Below are 19,279 nucleotides of genomic sequence, written 5' to 3' on the forward strand. Positions count from 1 at the left end.
CTGGTCTTGAACTCCTGACCTCAAGTGATCCATTTGTCTTGGCCTCCCAAAGTGCGCGGATAACAGGTGTGAGCCACCGTGCCCAGTCAAGAGCTCTTATTCTATCTTAGAGAATTGGCAAATAAAAGCCAATTAAGTCTTAAACTAAATTTTAGCTTTTTTGTTTGTATGTGTTTTACAAAATGTGTATATTTTGTCCACGCATTTTTACTCTATGTAAGTTGTATTACATTATTATTATTATTATTTATGTTAAAGTAATACTAGCTTTAATTATAGATAATGTCAAAATTTTAGTAATGGAGCACAATAAAATTTCTTGGTGACAAAAAGTAATCTTCAAGTGTTATAATTTTGATTTTTGCTGGAAGAATCCCATATAGAAACCTATTTGCAAAGGCATTGAAAGAGCAGAAAGAAGCAAATGGGATGTGACAGAGAAGTAGAAATTATGCTAATGTGAATAAAAGGTGGTATCTGAAATTCTGTTCTGTTTTATATATTGGGATAACTCCTTAAGGAAATGAACTTGTATTTGTTGGGAAATTGAGTTATATTATCTAATCAGACTTTAAGCCTATTAAGAAATGAGCCCTCCACCTCCACCTCAGAGAGCCACTGTTACTTCTCTTAGGGCCAGAGGGAAGACCTACAGTCCAGGTGCTGGACCTACCTAGCAGGACTTGTAATCATGGAAAGACAAGGCCATTGATGGTCAAGCTTCTGGAAGAAAGGTGTCAACTGCAGGATCACGAGGTTCATAAATTTGAAAAATTTGAAAAGGAGAACTTTATTTCTCATAATGGGTTGCAGCCTACAGGTTGGTCATCCCATAGGCTGGGAAGTATAGCTGCTGGAAAAAGCTGAGAGTAAAAACTTTGAGGGAGAGAAGAATAAAACAAGAATTTATGCTGAATGGGTTGGCTGAGTATACATATTCAATAAGCTAGAAGAAGAATCATTAATATTTATAAAAGGAGAAACATGCACATGCACAGTTGAGCTTCATGCCTCTTCGTAAGTAGCATGCTTTTAAAAAATGGTGGGATGAGTGCAGTGGCTCACGTCTGTAGTCCCAGCTACTCAGTCTGAAATGGGAGCATAGCTTGAGCCCAGGAGGTAGACGCTGCTGCAGTGAGTCGTGATTGCACCACTGCACTCCAGTCTGGGTGACAGAGTGAGATCCTGTCTCAAAAATTACCACAAACACACACACACACACACAAGAACAAAAAAATCAGGGTGGTGTTAGCATCACGAGGGTAAAGTTGTCAGCCCTCTGATGACAAGTGGTGAAGGAGAAGACACAAAAACACTCACTGTGCATCCTCCATGAGAGGTTGGTCAGGTTTTAGGGAAGGATGCCTTGTGAAACTAGTAAGCTGTTACTCCAAAACTGGAAAGAGGGAGAGGGGACTAGTGGTGGCCTCAGATGATTGGCTAAGGGCCAAAAAAGAATTAGTCCTCTGTTTCTTTTTTCCAGAACTGATTTCAGTTTACTACTTAGGAAACAATTCTGGTTAAAGGTTAACAAGAAAACGGCATATAGACGCGAATCCAACCTCCTATCTTGTCATGGGTGAGAACTAAGTTTGTAAGCCTGGAGTCCCCACAGCCAAGAGGGGGATCATTCAGTTGATTGGGGGGCTTAGGATTTTACTTTTATTTCTCAGAAGAAATACTGAACTACTTGGATTTTAAGCTCCTTTCTCCTCTCAAGTTCTACCATAGCCTCCCACTGTTACAAAAAAGGGATCTCAATCCAGACTCCAAGAGAGGGTTCTTGGATCTTGTGCAAGAAAGAATTTAGGGTGAGTTCAGAGTAAAGTGAAAGCAAGTTTATTAAGAAAGTGAAGGAATAAAATAATGGTTACTCCATAGAAAAAGCAGCCCCGAAGGCTGCTGGTTGCCCATTTTTATGGTTATTTCTTGATGATATGCTAAACAAGGGGTGGATTATTCATGCCTCCCCTTTTTAGAGCATATAGGGTAACTTTCTGACGTTGCCATGGCATCTGTAAACTGTCATGGTGCTGGTGGGGATGACCAGTGGTCCCTCTTGTGGCCATCTTGGTTTTGGTGAGGGTTTAGCCAGCTTCTTTACTGCAAGCTGTTTTATCAGCAAGGTCTTTATGGCTTGTATGTTGTGCTGACCTCCTGTCTCATCCTGTGTCTTAGAATGCCTAACTATCTGGGAATGCAGCCCAGTAGGTCTCAGCCTCATTTTACCGGGCCCCTATTCAAGATGGAGTGGTTCTGGTTCAAATGCTTCTGACTCCATTGACTGAAACTAATTAAAGATGCCGCTTGGCAATGGACCATGGAATTGCACGCAGAGAGAAATAAGTGTGAGAATGGCTCTTACGTCAAAGAGAGAAAAGACCCACACACAAAGATTCACAAAATCTCTCTCCCAGACCAAACTTCACTGTGGCCCCTCTGAGTCCTCTTTTTCACCTGGCCTTGCCCTTGGCTCCACCCCTGTTGTGTGGCCCATTAACTTAGTTTTAGCAATGAATCCTGCAAAAACAGTTTATCAAGGATCTCCACCTCCTTACTCTTGATCTCCAATTAAGCTCCTCTTCCTGTACCCTTGATGCCTAGCCAAGTTCCTCTTAGTAGTTTTCCATCCACCCCCTCATCCTATCCCTTGGCTATTTTGATGTCATACTCCAAAAGATGGCATTTTGATGTGCGGAACTGACGAAGCCTCAAGGTGTCTCTGACCTTCCACACACACTGTCTCTCCCAAAGAAGCAGAAGTTCCTTTAGCTGCCTCAGATCCAGTCCCATGAAGGAGAACAATTATTTTTACTTCCCCTTCAAATTATCTCATTGTCTATTGCAGAAAAGAAGGGCAAGATGTAACCACATCCAAGCAGACCTTTCTTTACAAGTATAATGACTGTCTCCAAGGATCATTCAAATTTCAAAAAGAACTACTTACAAGTTAATCTTGGTTCCTGATCCCGTCATTCTCCCTGGCAATCATTTATTGCTCCTCAGTAGAATTCCTCTTCTCCTCCACACATAATCTGCTTTACTAGTATCCAAGTCCCCATTCTTTCTGTAACCTCAACATGGTGCATAAGCTTCTGAACATCATTGTGGGGTTTGGTCTTCATTCTAAAGGAATGAAGGAATATACACATTAAGTAAATTCGGATGCCTTTTCTCCTACTAGTCAATCTGCCTCGGGTCAGGGATTTTTCAACAAACCTTTAAGGGGCCAGGAGTCTATGGCCCCCACACTATCAATCCCCTAGTGCTAGTATATTCAGAGTTGAATTCTATCTCTCTCCCCTGTTAAAACAGTCTTGATCTTTCTTGCAACAGCCTTGAGAAGTAAAGGTAAAGGCTTTCTTGCCATTTTTAATAAATGTGAAGAGCAAAAATTATTATTATTATTATTATTTTGAGATGGAGTTTCACTCTGTCACTCAGGCTGGAGTGCAATGGCGAAATTTTGGTTCACTGCAACCTCCGCCTCCCGGGTTCAAGAGATTCTCCTGCCTCAGCCTCCCAAGTAGCTGGGATTACAGGCACGTGCCACCACGCCCAGCTAATTTTTGTGTTTTTAGTAGAGATGGGGTTTTGCCATGTTGGTCAGGTGATCCGCCCACCTCGGCCCCCCAAAGTGCTGGGATTACAGGCGTGAGCCACGGCACCTAACCCCAAAATTAATTTTAATAACACACCAAATACACACACCCACACAACAATTTTACATGTTTTTTAAATGCTCACATCTAGACAGTGTGAGAAAAAAAGGTATTTGTTTCCATAAGTAATGTTTTAAAATACATTTTGTTTTCTTCAGGAATTCTCCTTGTTAGCATTCTCGTATATGCCAACCTGATGAAGGCAAACACAAATTGTGGAATGAACAACAAATCTTCAATTCATGGGCTGCAAAAAATAATAACAAAAAAGAATTAGCAAGCTAAATCTTTTAAATTCAAAACACAAGAACTAAGCATAGCACTAGCACTCAACTAACGCACAATGCTCCAATTTGGGGAAATTGAGCTTCCGTTTTCATAGCCTTATGAAGTGCAAGGGAAAGAACATAAAGTCCCACACTTAGTCAATGTAGTGCATCTAATACAAAACTCCCACAAATGTGGAACTCTAAAGCATTTCAACCTCAGAGGAGGGTGAATTAGAAATGTGCCCTCTCACAAAGATAGCAAAGAAAATTGCCTAACTGCAATCTTGACTCTCAATAGAAGGGATAAATAATCTACCCTCGAAAGCTCATAACCACCAGGCAGTGCATTTTTAGCCTGAATAGACAATTCCTCTGTGGCCCTAGAATTTTTCTATATAAATTAATTTTTATTTTATTTTGTTTTTGAGACAGGGCCTCACTCTTTTGCTCGGGCTGGAGTGTAGTGGTGTGATCTCAGCTCACTGCAACCTCCACCTCCCAGGTTCAAGTGATTCCCCTGCCTCAGCCACCCGAGTAGCTGGGATTACAGGCACGTGCCACCCTGCCCAACTAAGTTTTGTATTTTTTAGTAGAGCTGGGGTTTCACCCTGTAGGCCAGGCCGGTCTCGAATCCCTGACCCCAGGTGATCCACCTGCCTCAGCCTCCCAAAGTGCTGGGATTACAGGCATGAGCCACCTTGCCCGGCCAAATTAATTTAAAGTGACCTCACACTTAGTGTCCCCAGACCCTGTCAGATACAAACTCATATGCTCCCATAGGCTTTGACACAATCCCACAGAAACAATTGCAAGACAAATCCTAGCTATTGTGCCAAAAAACTGTGAAATGCACACAAAACAAAGGCACAAGGAGGGAGAGACTCCAGGGATGACAACCAAATGCACAGTCTTCAAATACTTGCATAAATACACACTGAATTTTTTAAATACATATGTGATACCAAAAAAAATCCATCGATCGTGATTATAATTTGAAGCCATTACAGTTTTAAAAATCTTGATACATTATGGCGCATATCTGCTTAGATTGTTAAACTGGATGTAAGAAAAGCTGTGTACTTGAAATCCAGCTTGCCATGGGAAGCTTCCAATGGATTTTAATTTGGACATACAGGAATCCAGCATTTAACTTTGTTCTTAGTCTTCTGCATTTATTTTATTATTGATGTTTTCTATTATAAAAGTAACTATTGTTGGCAAATTTATGTCAATATCCCTGTCATTTTCCCTTGATGTGCTATACAATATTACTTTTTGTACAGGTGAGCACTGGTAAGTGTGTCAGGTTGTTTTATTGTTGCTGTAAGAAGTTGCCACGAGCCTGATGGCTTAAAACAACACAAACTTATTTCTTTACAGATATAGGAGCCAGAAATAGGCCTCACTGGGCTAACATTATATATATAACATATATATAACATTACATATATATAACGTAACATATATATTCATTGTATAAGTGTCCACAGAACTTCATAAGGCTCTAAGGGAGAATTCATTTCCTTCTGTTGTTGATTTTGTGTGTGTGTGTGTGTATGTGTGTGTTTTAACCATGTGGAAATAAAATCTCAAGAAGGGTACTATAGAATAGGTTGTACTGAGTAATAGAAAAATTTAATAACCTCACAAATTGAGCTGAGGAATAGTCCCAAAACATATAAACATATACATTGTGTGTGTATGTGTGTGTGTGTACACATTTTAGTTGCTTCATATACTTTATGCATTATATATACTTTACATATATTAGATATTATATATATATTTGATATACATTATATATGTATATACTTTATATAAAATATATACTTTATGTTTAATACATATTATGTGAAAAAATATATAATACATTTTAGTAGACATGGTATTTATTTCTAGATTTTTGAACACCATTTTTTAGGGAAAATTAAAAAGGAAAAAAGATATACCGTATCAAAGGAAATAATAGTTGACCATTTCTCATAACTGGGGAAAGACAGGTGTTCTACCAAGAGTGCTCAACTGGAACTGTGCAAATTAAAAAAAAAAAAAATTCAAAGAAAAAAGCAAATCAAACCAGTTGGACATAATTTTATGAAACTTCATTAAATCAGAAATAAAGAAGAAAACCCTTAAGCTTCTTGAGTAAACATCACACACACACACACACACACACACACACACACACACACCCCTCTACTACATACAAGTGAACAATAATCTCATTGAGATTAGAATTATTTCTTATATATTTTATTGGAAACAAACTTCCTATTACTACTGTGAACAGTAATCTCTCTACCTTGCTATAAATAGAAATTAACAAGACACATACTATCTTCCTTATTTTTAAAAATGCTTCACCAAATATTTGTAAGATCAAGGAAATATAAATTGTTATGACAAAGCCTATAATCAAGAGTCCCTCTCATCCCAGTCCCTGTCTGATATGGTTTGGCTGTGTCTCCACCCAAATCTCATCTTGAATTGTAGCTCCCACAATTCCCACATATTGTGGGAGGGACCTGGTGGCAGGTAATTGATCATGGGGGTGGGTCTTTCCTGTGCTGTTCTCATTACATGAATAAGTCTCATGAGATCTGATGGTTTTATAAAGGGGAGTTCTCCTGCACACACTCTTTTTGCCTGCCGCCACGTAAGACATGCCTTTGCTTCTCTTTTGCCTTCCTCCACGATTGTGAGGCCTCCCCAGCCATGCTGAACTGTAAGTCCACTAAACCTCTTTCCTTTATAAATTACCCAGCCTCAGGTATGTCTTTATTAGCAGATTGAGAACAAACTAATACACTGTCATAGGCAGAAAAATGATCCCCTAAGATGCCCACATCATTTTATCTGGAACTTGTTATATTATCTGGAACTTGTTATGTTATATCCCGTGATGAAGGGAATTATGGTTGCAGATGGAAGTCGATAGGCTAAACTTCAAATAAAGAGATTATCCTGCGTTACCCAGGTGGGTTCTACATGATCCTTAAAATTGGAAGAAGGCGTTAGAGGAAGAATCAGCCCGATGTTGCTGCCTTTGAAGACATTAGAAGGGACCATGAAAAGAGGAATGGCAGCAACTTCTAGAAGCTGGAACATGCAAGGAAAGAGATTCTCCCCTACAGAGAGAGCCCAGCTCTTCCAACACTGTGGTTTCAGCCCAGTGACATTCATTGAGGACTCTGGACTTTCAGAACTGTACGATGATAAATGTTTCTTGTTACAAGAAATCAAGTTTGTGGCAATTTGTTAGAGCAGCCATAGCAAACTACTTCCCGTGCACACACATCATGCCATAGAATTATGTACCTATCATTCCCTCAATTTGTACACAATTTTGCTCCACAGAGATATATTCATTGTATAATTTTTTAGTGGTCTTAACTGCACATGATTGGGGTCACATTGCATACCCTCTTGTGGAACTTGATTTTCTCCATAAGCTTTGTCTATGAGACACATGCAGACTTATAGATGTAGTTATGCTTCATTTCTCTTTATTGCATCACTATGTCACAAGCTTATTTTTAGGATGATGGTATATCCTAGGTTCCCCCATAGATACCCCATTTACACACAGTTTAGTTACTGTTAATGTCCTACCTATTAACAGATGTGTTGAACCTGCCTTTGCAAGTTTTTATCCGTGAGAAAATTATAACAGTAAGCTAAGCCAACCCAATCCCCATCTTGCCTATCCCTTCATTATTCCTGGGCTATTGGGCCAAATTAATTTTGGAAGACACTTAGGCTACAGTTAAAATGATAATAGGCCTTGCCCCAAAACCACTTTTGTAAAGTTGACGGGAGGCCATCAGCCCGGGGAGAGGAGAGGAGCTTGAGTCCTGCAGACATAAAGGATTGTCAGCCATTATTCCAGAGGTTATAAGATACGCAACTTCCCCAATTACTCCTGCAAATAAAACACTATTGCAGATTGGCCTTTTGAGATATCTTTCCAGGATTTTTGCTTGCCAGACACCCATGGCTCCACATGGACCAACAACCCCACTTCTGTGGCCCCACCCAGAAGTAATTTGGCCCGACAGGAGGACAGCTTCAACCCCCTATGATTTCATCTCCACCCCAACCAATCAGCAGCATGCTCCTGTTACCTGGCCACCCCCACCCATTCATCCAAACTGCCCTTGAAAAAACCCTGACTTAGGAACTTTGAATGAGATGGTTTGCACAGGACTCCATCTCCCCCATGGCATGGCCAGGCTTGTGTCTATTAAACTCTTTCTCTACTACAAAGTCTTGATCTTTCTTTCTGCAGTGTGCAGGAAGAACCTCTCAGGTGGTTACAAGGTGAGTTCTACCCATTTTAAGGCTATCATCAACAATGTTGATAAGAGCATAATCGCACATATCTCTTTAGGAAACATAGCCAGAAGGCAAAGGAATGGGTTTAGGATACATATTTTACTTTTCAGATAATGAATACCAAATTGTTCCACAAAAATATCACAACAAAACACACTCTGACTCACAGTATGTGAGTTTCTGTTGTCTTTAAGAGAGATTTCATAGCTGTTGTCAGATTTCTAAATATTTGCAATCTCACGTATGTAAAATGCTAAGGTTTTACAGTTTAGTTTTTATTTTTCAAGTTACAAATGAGGTTGATTGTATTTTGTTTGTTGGCCATAAATATTTTATTGTCTTTGAAATGTAGCATTGAAACTCAAATACTATTTTATAGTTTTTTACAATTGAGTTTTGAAGTGTTTAATTTATTTCAGATATTTACCCTTTGGTGTTTATGTCTAGGTTAGTCAAACTATTTATAACCCAAAAGAAACATATTTGAAAGTGAAAGGATACACTATTATTTCTGAACAAACTGGGACATATGGAAGCCTAAATCTTTGTTGCAAATATCAGCTGTTAATGAATAGCATTTAAAGTTTTAATATAAAAACTTAATCATTTTATTTACTTATTTATATTTATTTTTGTTCTTTATTTAAGAAATACTTGGCTGGGCATGGTGGCTCATGCTTGTAGTCCCAGCTACTGAGGAGGCTGAGGCAGGAGGCTCACTTGAGCCCAGGAGGTAGAGGCTGCAGTAAGCCGTGACTTTGCTACTGCACTCCAGTCTGGGCAATAGAGCCAGACCCAGTCTCTTAAAAAAATATAAATAAATATATATTTATAGATGTAATATATGTATATAATATATAAAAATTATATGTAATATATATTATATATAAATATATGTAATATATTTTACATTACATATGTATTACATTATATGTAACATATAATATATAAAAATATATTATATATCACACATATATTATGTATATTTATATATAAATATATATAGATGTAATATGTACATATATAATATATAAATATATATAGTCCATGCAGAAGAGATGAAAATAGTTACTTGATGTCAATTTACAGTGGCCTAATATTATTTTTTCCCATGAGTATAACTGGTCATATCATGGTGAGACTATACCAGCAAATAAACGGGAAGGCACAAGAACTTTTTTTAAGATCTTTCTAGAAGTGAATTTTTTAGATGCGAAATTGGGCTTTTTCCTAGTATCCCAGCACTACTTGATAAATAATCTCTCTTTTTCCCACTGTTTGGTAATTGCATGTCTCTTATACAAATGTTTTTATGTTTCCTAGTTCTGGTTCTAATCCCTCCCATTTGAGTCATCAGTATTTAATCCCTCTGTATTCACCTTACTGTCTTCATTACTACAACTTCTGGAACCCTTGGCACACTTTTGGACAAGTTCTGATCTTTGCATTCATCTTCAGAAGACTGTTTTCTGTTCCTGTTTCAGCTAAAGCCAATAGATCCACTCTAATCCTAAAGCAATTGTAATGGTATATAAATTTAGTGGGACAAGTGAAGGAGCAGATTTTATGCTGACTTTCTAGGTAAGATTCCCAGAAAAGTTTCTAGAATCACTGAAATTTATGGGTCTTTTTTCCTTTGCTATGATTTTAGAAAGCTGGAATTCTGAGAGATATGTCCTCCAGCTGACACAGATGGACCCCATATGTTTCAGTCCCTTCAGGCTGCTATAACAAAAACATTGTAAACTGAATGGTTTAGAAAAAACAGACATTTATTGCTCACAGTTCTGACGGCCAGAAGTTGAAGATTAAGGCATGGCAAATTCAGTGTCTGGTGAGGACCCACTTCCTAGTTCATAGATGGTGCCTTCCCACTGTGTCCTCCCATGATGGAAAGGGCAAGGGAGCTCTAGGGGGGGTTTCTTTAGTAAGGCACTAATCCCATTCACAAGGGCTTCACCCTCATGACACCATTACCCCCCAAATTTCCCGCCTCCCAGTACCTTGAAGATTAGGTTCCAACATACAAATCTATGGGGACACAAACACTCAAACCCCTAGTCAGATTCAAATGTATGACACACTCCTCTCCCTGTTCTACCACTCAGTAGCTACAAACAAGGCAATTGTAAAAATACGCACTATGATTGTTGCAGAAAAACTGAACTCACTCCTAACCATGCCAGCCAGCAGAAGCAAGAATTCCAAATGCAATTGTTTTCCCAAAGGTTTTCAAATCTTACAAGGATGTGTCTGCTTATTAGAAATTGGATCGTAGGCCAGGCGTGGTGGCTCAAGCCTGTAATCCCAGCACTTTGGGAGGCGGAGATGGGCGGATCACGAGGTCAGGAGATCGAGACCATCCTGGCTAACATGGTGAAACCCCGTCTCTACTAAAAAAAATACAAAAAACTAGCAGGGCGAGGTGGTGGGCGCCTGTAGTCCCAGCTACTTGGGAGGCTGAGGCAGGAGAATGGCGTAAACCCGGGAGGCGGAGCTTGGGGTGAGCTGAGATCCGGCCATTGCACTCCAGCCTGGGCGACAGAGCGAGACTCTGTCTCAAAAAAAAAAAAAAAAAAAAAAAAAAACCAAAAAGAAATTGGATCGTGTTTGGCCTCAAGTTGTAAACCCAGTGACATGTAGATTTTAGCATTTTAAATAATGCAACAAAATCTACACCGTGCCTTAGAAGGCACTGGTCTTTATTATGTGAGACAATATGTTCTGTAAGTTTCACAGGGAAATCTGTAGGGAATCTGATAGCATGTACGTGGGATTTACAATTATATTAAAGATGGAGGATTTTCTTAAACATGACTGCTTCATACTTTTGCCATATTTAATTTTTTCAATGCCACACAATATAGAATCTTAGTTTTATCCTTAATTAATTAATTAATTAATTAATTTTTGATATGGGATCTCACTCACTCAGGCTGGATTGCAGTGGTGCAATCGTAGTTCACTGCAGCCTCCAACTCCTGGGCTCAAGCAATCTTTCTGTCTCAACCGCCCAAGAAGCTGGGACTACAGGCGTGCACAACCATGTGCGCCTAATTTCTTTAAAAAACTTTTTTGTACAGATAGAGTCTTGCTATGTTGCGTAGGTTTGTCTCAAACTCCTGACCTCAAGCGATCCTCCCACCTCAGCTTCCCAAAGTGCTGGGATTCTAGGCATGAACCATCATGCCCAGCCCTCAAATTGTTTTTTCTCATTTGTTAGCTGTATTTTATAGGCACACACATATACATGCATGCTTTCATATGCACACACACATGCTCAAATACGTATACCCAAGCACATATACACATACATTATAAATACTATGTTTTAATATATACATATAGTTTCATACAAATATTAATATATACAGTTAGCAATATATTTGGTGTTAAGATAAATTATATCTTTTGACAATGTTAATGTAAACTGTATCTTTTGAAAATTACATGTTGTTATTGCTGTTATAGGAATAATTTATTCTTTATTTTGTAACATTCAACTATTCCAACTATATAAAAACTGTGTTGATAAACCCATAAAAGTATGCCACCAACAGTAAAATCCCCTGGAAATTTGCAGAAGGTGACAATAATATCTTAAAAAATATATTTTTCCCTGATGTGGGCAGTGAATATAGGATGGAATATTTTATCACAGCATTGCCAGGAAATTAACAGTTGGATAGTGGTCACTCAGTGAAAAGTAAAGTGACTGGAGATAGAAGCTCAACCTTCCTTTGGTTTTGTAAAGTACAAGTTCTATTACAAAGCATGAAGACTGAACTTGGAAAGCATTCAGGGTGCCTTACTTCCCTCATAGATGAGTACTGACATTCCAAGTTCATCTTCAGCTAGGCTACATATGACTGAATGTAAGACCACCGAGAAACTAAGATACCTTTGTATTCCCATGTAACTGACTAATTTAGATTAGCAGCTCTTAAAATTAGTTTGTTCTGAGGATTATTTTTATTAACGTCCTCAAAGTCACTTAATTAGCTTATTCCTCGTCTTTGGTAGAAAACTGATAAAAAGAAAGTAAGTGTGACTAAAGTGGAGAGGAACAAGGGTGATCCCTTGGTTAGGGATGAAAATAAAAATACAAGCACTTTAATTTCATGGACATTAGTTCTGTTAGGGCAAATACCTTGAATATTTGGAAGCCACTTTTGGTGTACCTAATGTTGAAGATCACTTATTTAGGCTTACATTTTATTTTTTAAAAATGCAACTGCAGATTGTTTCATTTCATTCTGTTTGTATAGCATTTGACTGAGAATTGGTGTGTTTTGCTGGAAGGAGGTTTTCGTTTATTTGTTTATTTGTACATTTAAAATTTTCAATTTTCCTAAATCATCTCAACTTAATTCAATACTTAGGTGCATAATTCTTGTCCTAAAAATGTTTTACTTCTAAAAAAAAATTTCCAGTTGTATACACAATATTAATCTGCTGATGCTGATCTTCGTTTCTTCAATTGATTTTGATGCATGTGAACAGCCTTAACATTTTGAATAATTTCCACCGGAACTTTCTCTCATTAAGAAAATTATATTGTTTTCTTCCTTCTCTTCTTATACAATGGACTAAAAGAAATATTACCAGAAAATAATTTCTAGTATAGATATAATTAGTAACTTGATTTAAATTATAACACTATTTTACCTTCAGAGTATAGGATTTCTATGGTAAACAAAAAAATATTTTTTGCATGGTTTTTTTTAATAGTTACTATATAAGGCTTAATGATGCAACTTATCAATGTGATATGTTTTTAAATTTTAAACATATATCCTCCTATTTTAACTGACTTTATAACCACTATAGTCTCTGAGAAGCATTCTCTTTCAGAGACCAATAAGAGAATCATTAGATTTGTTAAAAAAAAAAACACCAAAAATCAAACAACAAAAACAAAAGAACATAAAACTATCAATTCCAAAGCAAGAAAGAGAAGAGGAAATATTACCATTGTTGAATAATGTCTCATTATGTTGAATACGTCCCAATGTTGAATATGTTGAATAATGTTCCAATATGTCATACATCTCCTCATATAAACCTTAGCTGGAACTTTCCTATCTAAATTTCTAGCTATGCCGTTGGAGTGTTAAGTAGGGGAGAAATTCCCCATGTTATGGCAATTCATTATTGGTTTTTCTATATGCTTGTGAGTTCCACCTTTTGGAATGATGCATGACCTTTCCACAAAGAGGCTGTTCTGATTGCTGTTGATTTAATTACACAGATGAACTTTAACTCCTGAAAGGTAGTACTCCAGTCATTTGATGCAAACAAAGCTGCCTCTCTTATCCTTTATTATAAAATATCCTATTAAACTTCAAAGCTGGCAGAATCAATTTTACCCCTTACTGTTTTCCCTGATGTAATGCTAAAACTTTAAGCACTTCTTGTCCTCCTTCCTCCTTCTCCTCCTCTTGTTCCTCCTCCTCCTTCTTCTTCCTCCTTTGTCTTCCTCCTCCTCTTCCTCTGTAATAAAGTATATATACACAATAAGAAATTTACTTCTTTTTTTTTTCATTAGATGCACATGTTGCTCATTCCCTTGGAACCAATTAAGATATTTTTGCATAATGTAATTATTTCCCATCAAAGGGAAAACATATCTATAAAAAGAGGATAGATAATAGCTATCCAGAGAGATAAAAAAGAAATAGGACATGTGTTTAAGTGTGTCAGATTTCAATTAATCGATTCTTATATTACTATTCATCATTACTACTTAAAAACTTGGAGACGATAAATACAATTGAGCCAGAATGACTCTTACTATGATTGTAGTTATTTTAACTGCCTCTATATTAGAGTTTGAACAGCATAAACCCAGGTTTTAAATATAAGCTTCCCAGCCCTCAGTCATAGGTGACGATTTTAAAGGCCACAGAGTTTAAGCAGCTATAATATTTTGAATAATACTGCTAGAGTTCAGGTACCCAAAATTACCTCCATCCTGACATTGTTTTACCATTCTAAGGTTCCAAAATCCACTCTTTAGAACATTTAACTTCAACACAATAACCATGGATTCCAGTGCAGGAGAGGAAGATAAGAAAACAGGGAATCTCATCCAACTTCTATGTCACCTTCTCTTTTGACTTCAGACATGTGTTTCATCCAATGTCCACAGTATAGTCAACCCTTGAGCAACATGGAGATTAGGGGCACTGATCCCCTCACTGTAAAAATCTGCATATAACTTTTGACTCCCCCTAAACTTAACTACTAATAGTCTACTGTGGAGTCTACCAATAACACAGTCAATTAACACATATTTTGTAAGTTTTATGTATTGTATACTGTATTCTTACAAGAAAGTAAGCTAGAGAAAAGAAATGCCATTAAGAAAACCCTAAAGAAGAGAAAACATTTACTATTCACTAAGCGGAAGTGGATCATCATAAAGGTCTTCATCCTTGTCATCTTCACATTAAGGAGGCAGATGAGGAAGAGGAGGAGGAGGGGCTGGCCTTGCTGTCTCAGGAGTGGCAGAGGTGGAAGAAAATCCACATGTAAGTGAACCCGCACATTTCAAACTTGTGTTGTTCAAGCGTGAACTATATGTAAGATGATTAGATAAGAGGTTGATTATTTATTCCTGGAAGTTTTCCTTGCAGATCTGCTCAGCAAAATCACTACATTTCTTAACAACTTTGGTGCCTTTAGAGATAATTCTCTGTGTGTGTGTGTGTGTGTGTGTGTGTGAGAGAGAGAGAGAGAGAGAGAGAGAGAGAGAGAGAGAAAGGCAGACCAAGAGCTGTGGAGTTTGTTGCCAAAATATAGCAAAGTTGCACGCTGTGGTCAATAGGACCTGCCAGTTCTTAATGTCTTCCCTTCAGAGACATCTTATGAGTGGTGAAGAGCTCTGTGCAATACACTGCATACACATAGGGAAGACCAGAAGCGAGAGATCCTATGCCAAGATATGTTTTCCTCGTATGCATAAATTGGTCACTTGCCTGCCTGTCAAGGCTTCAGAGAAATTTTTTTAAAGATGTTTCCAAAAACACAGGGTAGTTACTGAGGAGGCCATGTCAGGTCTGAAATGGGAAAGCACCAAGTAATACATAGGCAGACATATTTTTTCGGATGGAAACTAAAGTTTAGACTTAGTTTGCTCACTTCTGGGTGCTTACGCTATTGGATAGCCTTACAAAGCATAATGAGATTATAAATGGAAATAAGAGGAAAAGGTTCGTCTCCGTTGGCATATTGGCATCCAATACATAATGGATATATGACAGAGAAATGAGGCTCAGAGGGTGGAGTTTAAGGCAGAGAGAGAAAGAAGGAAAAATTCTACAAAGCCTTATTGGATCCAAGATTCAGGATGAGACTCTACGGTTTGGTTATTCCTCACATATTAAGAAGTTTCAACCGTTGATTGTGAATATACTAAAAACTACTGAATTAGTAAAAAAAAAAAAAAAAAAAAAGGATAAATAAATACATAAAAAATAAAGAAGCTTCACCCGGAAAATCTAATTGAACTTGAAAGACAATTAGATTAACTCTTACAGCAAGGAAGAACAGGTTTAAAGAAATTATTCTATTCTGTGTACTTAAGAGGTTAATACGTTTTTCTTTGGTAAGTCCATTTAAAAAATTATGTTTCACCTGTGCTTTATGGTCAAGAGATAATTAAAAGGATGCTTTCCTTCCAATAACCAAATGGATAAAGTGGTCACCATGGAAAATTTCCTTGAAATAGACACCAAATTCACAAATCAATTTCAGCAATACTTGAGAAAGGTACCTCACGACCAAATGTATTTTGTCCAGAAACCTAAGGAGGATTTAACATCTGAAAATCAATATTCATCTCCATAATTCCAACCAGAATAAAGTTGAAATACTATATAATCAATTTAGTGGGTGCAGGAAATAATATTCGGAAAAAAAAGGCTAAACAGGAAAATGCATAGGCAAATTTTAGTATATTTTATACAATGAGGTTTTTTTGTTTTGTTTTGTTTTGTTTTTTTGATGGAGTCTTATTCTGTCACCCAGGCTGGAGTGCAGCGGCGCAATCTCGGCTCACTGCAACCTCCGCCTCTTGGTTTCAAGTAATTCTCCTGCCTCAGCCTCTCGAGTACCTGGGATTACAGGCACGTGCCACCATGCCCGGCTAATTTTTGTAATTTAATAGAGATCAGGTTTCGCCATGTTGCCTAGGTTGGTCTTGAACTCCTGACCTCAAGTGATCTGCCCGCCTCGGCCTCCCAAAGTGCTGGAATTACAGGCGTGAGCCACCACGCTTGGCCTAATGGGATATTACTCGTCAATAAAAGAAAAATCAAGTACTGATGGACAAACAACGTGGGTCAGTCTCATAGATGTTATACTGGGTGAAAGACACCAGTCACGGGTAGTGCTGTACACCTGTAGTCCCAGCTCCTCAAGAGGCTGTAGGGGGATGATTGCTCGAGCCCAGAATTTCCAAGCTGCCATGAGCTATGATTGTGCCACTGCACTCCAGCCTGGACAACAGAGTAACACCTTGTCTCTATAAAACAAACAAACAAAAAAAAAAACAACCAGACACAATAGCATGTATATTTATGTGTTGAGATTACATTATATGGAGTTTCACAACAAGCAACAAACCACCCATGTTAAGACAAAATAGAATCCTGCTTTCCAACGCTGGAAGGAGCAAAGGAGAAAGTTTACCTGTGATGAAAATATTCTATATTCTGATTGGAGGGGTAGATGCATGGGATTATCATTGTGTCAAAGCACACATCAATAGTCCATGCATTTTAGTCTAATTTGTATCATGCCACTTTGTGAATAAGCAGACATACTTACAACAGTCACAGAATTACAGGCGCAGTGGACATAAGAAAGAAAGTGGAAGGAAAAGCAACAGTCATAATGAGAAGCCATTGGCCCTAAACATAAAGATGGTTGGCATTCTGTCTTTGTTTTGGTATAATTCATATCCATTTCTTTCAATCATGATATTGATACAATGATAGAGGCAGGAGGCAGAGAAATTCTAGGCAGAAAAGGGCAGGTCCCCAATAAAAGCCCACCCTCAAGCCTAAAACCGTGGTCCAAAGTGAGAACTGACATCCCTGTTTTCGTGCTCAAATGTTGCCTTTTCAAAACCACTGAAGGTCCCACCCCACCCCATCCTGTGCCTATGAAAACCCCAGACCCAGCCAGTAGAGACAGGAGAAGCAGCTGGACATCAGAGACTTTATCTGGAGGTCGGAGAGAGGCAGCTTGGCTTGACAGCAAAACTTTGGAGAAGAATCAAACTGGAGATAGCCGGACTTCAGGGGAACACTACCTTCCCACCCCATTCCCTTTTGCGCTCCCCTTCCCAATGAGAGCCGCTTTTATCAGCAGTAAAATCCCCCGCATTCACCATGCTTCAATTCGTTCATGCGATCTCATTTCTCCTGGATGCCGGACAAGAGCTCAGGTGCCACAAGTGTGGATACAAAAGGCTGTCACACTTGCCCTTTGCCCTCGCTGGCAGAAGGCAGCGCCTCACACAAAAAGGCAGAGGGCCCACTGAGCTGTTAACACTTAAGCAATCCGAAGATGGCAAAGCTAAAAGAGCACTGTAACATGTCCTCTGGGGCTTCAGCGGTCGCAGGCACCCCCTAGACACTGTCGCGGGGCCTACATGGAGTTATCTCCTGCCGGTGTCCAAAAGTGCTCGCCCCGGCTCCCGCACCTGCTGACCCATGTGCTCCTACAAGGAGTTGAAAGCTGCAGGGTGGGTAAATGAGGCACCCCTACTGCAAGTCTCATGAATATGATTATTTAATGTAAAGTGACATTTTACATTATTTGCCTTGAAATAACATTATTTTTGAAGATGTGATACGTACTTTTCTCTCATTTAAGGATTCTTCACACATTTCCATAAAGCATAGATTCTGGAGTCATGAAATTGTGTGCATCATCCTAAAAGTGTAGTTCAGGATTCATGAAGAGAGAGAAGAGAGGAAAGGCTCAATGTCTCCAATTTGTAGATAATAAGATGATCTTTCTGGGGTCCCCATCACTCGATCCTGGAAAGATCAGTGAGGCTCCCTCCCTCTTACTGAGCTGCAACTTCTGTTTCTGCCTATAAACTTTATCAATTCCCCCACAGGGAGCTTTGTCAATGTCAGTGGAAAGGATTTAATTATTTTGTTCTGTCTGGTAGAGATACATTAACAAATGAATCCCCTCTGGGACTGAAGGTTCTGTGAAATAAAGTTAGTTGTTACACAAACTTCTTGTAAATCATGAGAGGCACTCTTGAGAGGTAGAGGAGGAAGGACAATTGTGACCAGTCCTAGCACTTGAGAAAGGTCATCTCTCTGGAATAAGGCTTGACATTTGAGTTATGTCACCACATCCAGTCCTCTGCTGACCTTTCTTCCCCACCTTGACACATCTCTTTTCTTGCAATTAAGTATACACTCTTTCCTTGTTATCCTAATAATTCCCATATGTCAGACTACAAAGAAGATGTTCAAAGATGAGACACTTATTCTTATCACTGTTTGACTACACATCTCTGTTCATGCTTTGCCATACTATACACATGACATAACATATGTGAAACGAAAATAAATCTTGGAACCCCCAAATCACCAAGCCAAGGGAAAAGTTAAGCCAGGAACTACATGAGGCACACCTGCCTGCCATTTTATTCCTAAATAAGGCAACTATAAAGATAGAAAAGCTACGTCACAGTTTTCCCACATGGAAATTCCTTGTGGGCCTCCATAGCTTCACCGTAAAACAGCTGTGTTGAATTTCACCCTGGCAATGTAAACTGATCGCTTATCTTCACAGGTGCTGGACAGACGTCATCCCTCTGAGGCTCACCTGAGACAAATGCATATCTGATTACTTCCTCTGCCCTATTGTTACTGTAAAAATGCAGATTCACTGAGTCCGACTAAAACGTGTATTCAGTGAAAGGACATTGAAGGATTCAAAGAATGCAACCTTTTGTCTGTTATCTACCTATGACCTAGA

General features: G+C 38.6%; 1 non-coding gene across 1 annotated transcript; it reads right to left on the minus strand.

The window, feature by feature from the left end:
• Positions 1–9,300: 9,300 nt before the first annotated feature.
• Positions 9,301–9,431, minus strand: LOC111536236. Its single transcript, XR_002729681.1, has one exon. It is a non-coding gene; the product is annotated as a small nucleolar RNA SNORA20 (small nucleolar RNA).
• Between the last annotated feature and the right edge of the window lie 9,848 nt (positions 9,432–19,279).

This window comes from Piliocolobus tephrosceles, chromosome Y, assembly GCF_002776525.5.
Source record: "Piliocolobus tephrosceles isolate RC106 chromosome Y, ASM277652v3, whole genome shotgun sequence".
Lineage (NCBI taxonomy): Eukaryota > Metazoa > Chordata > Mammalia > Primates > Cercopithecidae > Piliocolobus > Piliocolobus tephrosceles.